Below are 4,231 nucleotides of genomic sequence, written 5' to 3' on the forward strand. Positions count from 1 at the left end.
TTTCTCAACAGAAATATGGTGACAGTGATGCTAACAATGGTAAGGCTGTACTGAGGATTGAGTAAATGTAGGTAAATATCTTGGCCATATTTAACTCAAATGATTGCTATTATTATTGTAATAATGGCTACTTATAGCTATATTATAGCAAGATACTTGCTTCATGTTTTCCTTACCTATAACCCAATCACAAGCGTCTCCAGCAAGAAGTACATACAAAGGCCTCGGGGGTTGCCCCCCCACCCTCAATATTGGAGGAGCGGATTATGAGAACAAAGGGACTGCATAAGAACTATTAGGCATAGGAGAAACAGAATTCTTCATCAGCCTGTTCTCAGAAGGAAAGGGCAAAGTCTACAAACTTCAGTGAGTCTGAACAATTCAGCCAGATTCTGTTTGGATATTAGGCCTCCCCAGAGCAAACAATGGATCTCTTTAACACCTTCCAGCTGAAAATCCTGCAAATCTATTAGGGAAAAAAAAGCAGCTAGCTTTCTTTCTGCACATTTATCACCCTTGTTATCCTTGCCCTAGCCACTTCTGAAATTCAATTCAGTATGACAGAACCCATGGTATTGCTTTTCTTTTTTTAAAACCATGATATTCTGGGAAAATGTAAATATATGGAGAGAGAGCAGGTGCACAGGTCACTTGGGGGGAAGCTGACGATGCATTATGGCTTCAAAATTGCCATCACACCTCTCAGAATCAAATTTTCACCTGCCATAGAGCCTTGCTTTCAGAGTGCTCTGTGGTCTCTGGCTCCCCTACTGTGACTTCAGCCGTCCCTGAAAAAGTCATCTTCACCACTTTGAGAAGTGCTATAGGCCTGGACAAACAGAAGCAAGAATAACTGTGTCAACAAAGCCAGGTGCAACTTGAATGCAAGTTTAAAAAAAGAACACCTTTCAAGGGAGAAGACTAAAGATCTGGTTTAGAACAGACTGCTTAACATCCTAATCGGGAATGAACACTGGATTTAAAATTGGCAAAATGGAGGGGGGGGTGGGGCGATAGGGTGGTAATATATTTGCATTTTCTTCCACCAACACTGGGCAAATACTTGTCATTTATAGTTGGAATGACAGACAAATAGTTAGACTGATTTGGCAAGTCAAAACATCAATTAACTGTGTCTACATACAAAGAACTTAGGTAAGGGAAAGGCATAGAACTAGTTAAGTTTAGAGACAACACTTAATTTAATGAAAACAACTGAACAACAGCATTATGAATAGAGAGCCTTCACAGAAGATTTTGAGGGTCTGGGTAATTGACTGAAATAGTTGTTTTTCCTATCAGAATAGTTGAACACTTGTCCTCACAGAGAGAATCTAAGAGTCTAGATGGATGTATTTTGTTACCTATACACCACTTGATGTGAGCTCGTTATATGTAGAAGAGTTCTTTGTGAGTCTTTATTCATATCCAGGGTTTAAGTTTTTTCAATAGTCATTAAAATGAAGAACACCTTTCATAGTGTCAAAAATCACTACTAGCTTAAACTCAGAACTGTATTCATTATTTGCACTAAGCTTGAAATTCTAATTAATCTAAACCTAAAAATAGTTGACAGATCAATCATTTAACTAGATATTTAGGTGAACCTAAAACAAGGACAATTTCATGGATAAATACGTCCTCCAAATTAGAGAGTCCAAAATAACATTCAGGGTCAAAAAGGAGGGTCTACTAGATTTTTTTTCCTCCCCCAAAACAAAATTTACTATTGCATATGTTTTTGAGAAATAATCAAACCATGCAAGTATGGAGGAGTGAGAAGAAAATGTATTAAGGAGAGTAAAAGTAAAAACAAACTAACACAGGGGCGCCTCGGTGGCTCAGATGGTTAAGCGTCTGCCTTTGGCTCAGGTCATAATCCTAGGGCCTTGGGATCGAACCCCACATCTGGCTCTTGGCTCAGGGGGGAGCCTGCTTCTTCCTCTCCCTCTGCCTCTCCCCCTGCTCATGTTCTCTCTCTCTGTATCTTGCTCTCAAATGAATAAATAAAATCTTAAAAAAAAAAACTAACACAAAAAACAGGAGCAATACAAATACTACTACTCAAGTTGTTTGTTACCCTGGAAACTTAAATAGCCTCAGTGAAATCTTCAGTGCATCATTGTCCAAGAACAATCAAACCAAGAGACATTCTTCTATTGGATTAAAGAGCAAACAAACAAGAAACTTCCATTAAAGAAGGGAATAGAGCTCTCTCTATAATAAACATCATTTTACCCCAAACACTGCCCATATAGACAACAATAAACAGAGCAATAGGGAGGGGAGAGAGGGGGATGAAAGAACGAGAGCTAGGAAAGATAGATTGAGGGTTCTAACATGTATTCAATAGAAGTTTTAAAGGAACAAAGAAGGACATTATTTGAATAAAAGTAGCTGACTTTTCCCCCCAGCATGAAAGGAAATCACAGTTCGGATTAATAGGGAACTGCTAGTGGTGAGAAGGATAAATAATGGTAAGTCCACATGTAGACACATCATAATCACCCCTAAGAAAAATCAAAACAAACAACTCATATAACCAGGGATCAAAGACCAATTATTTGCAAAGGAATGACAGTTAAACTGAAAACAGACTTTTCATTAGCAACACTAGATGTCCATTCTGGGCAGTGTTGAGGAAAAATAGTCAATCAAGAAATGTTACCCAACCAATCATTCAAAAATCCAGAACAAAATAAAGAATTGACAGGCATATGAAGATGAAGATAATTTACCCAAACCAAAACAACTATTAAAAGAGAAGGGAACTCAAAGGGAGGGCATGAAGTTTAGAAAAGTACAATGAAGTGTTGTATGAAAGGAGAAAAGGTCATCACTCCCATTGACAAGGATGGAAGAGGCCCTCTGTCCTGACAACACACATACAGTTAAGGCATTGCCACCTACTTTGTGGTATCTAACCAACGTTTTTGCATGGAGGACCATAGGGGAAGGGAGGGAAAATTGAATGGGAATAAATCAGAGAGGGAGAAAAACCATGAGAGACTTTTAACTCTAGGAAACAAACTGAGGGTTGCTGGAGGGGAAGGGGTGGGAGATGAGGTGATGGGCATTAAGGAGGGCATGTGATCTGATGAGCCCTGAGTGTTATATGCAACTGATAAATTATTGAATACTACATCTAAACCTAATGATGTACTTACTATATATTGGCTAAGTGAATTTAAATAAACAATTAAAGAAAACAATGAGAACAAATCTTAAACTATTGGTAAATGTTTAGGGGACTATAAAAATAATTATAGTTGTTTTAATTAAACTTTTATTTTGAAGTAACTAGATACCATATAATTGTAAGAAAGAGGACCAATTCTGGAGGGAGAGCTCTTGTTTATAGTAAAATATTGAGGGCTGACTGAGAAATGGGGTAGGGGGAGGATGATTGGAAAAATCAGCATTTTTATTTGATTATAACATAGACCAATTCATGCAAGCATCATTAATGTGGGATATTATGCTAAGAAGCAGGACATGATTTCTGTACTGAAGAGCCTGACTTCATTATTTGATGTTTGTCAATAGGCTGTAAGCCTCATCCTTAGCTCTTCCCTTTCTGGCCAGTATCTGGGAAAGGTGATAAGAAAGCCAGCTGTTCCCTCTTTTTGATGCTGGCAGGAGTTTCAAGTCAATTAAGCCTCAGCCCACCTATAAAAAAACCTCATCCAGGCTGCACCCCCTTCCTTTCCCTATTCTCCCTCAACCCATGTTTGGGCCAGCTTGGGAAATCTGCCTTGCTCTCTCAAAACAAAAAACACTTCTTTGAGTAATATATCTTGTTCATTCCTTATTGATATGTGTATGGCCTCAATCAATCTCAGCATCCAAACCATATTTTGCATGGGGTCTATCCTGTTTATTCAGTCTTAAAGTACTTAGTTATAAGGTAAAATATATATATATACGTATAAAATATTCAGTGGAGAATCAAGACCACACTTTGGGTGATCAAAATTGAGATCACTGATGAGGGGTAGATACACATAGTGAGCCTCCAAGGGTATACCCTGAGAATGACATGCCACCTAGGTAGTTTTCCAACTGAGAAGGCATAATTTATAAATCAGTCCTGAGCAAACCAAAATGAGAAACAGCCTATTAAAAAGGAGGGGGGGGGGACAGATTTTAGTCTTCAAAAATGTCAGTATCATAAATGACAAAGAAAGGCTATAGAAATACACCAAATTAGAGACCTGTCAACTAAAGGTAA

At 38.1% G+C, this 4,231-nt stretch overlaps 1 non-coding gene across 1 annotated transcript; it reads left to right on the forward strand.

Moving 5' to 3' along the window:
* The first annotated feature begins 2,810 nt into the window (after window positions 1-2,810).
* Window positions 2,811-2,936, forward strand: LOC118543807 (U6atac minor spliceosomal RNA). Its single transcript, XR_004921256.1, has one exon. It is a non-coding gene; the product is annotated as a U6atac minor spliceosomal RNA (small nuclear RNA).
* The last annotated feature ends 1,295 nt before the right edge of the window (window positions 2,937-4,231 follow it).

Source organism: Halichoerus grypus, chromosome 2 (genome assembly GCF_964656455.1).
Source record: "Halichoerus grypus chromosome 2, mHalGry1.hap1.1, whole genome shotgun sequence".
Classification (NCBI taxonomy): domain Eukaryota; kingdom Metazoa; phylum Chordata; class Mammalia; order Carnivora; family Phocidae; genus Halichoerus; species Halichoerus grypus.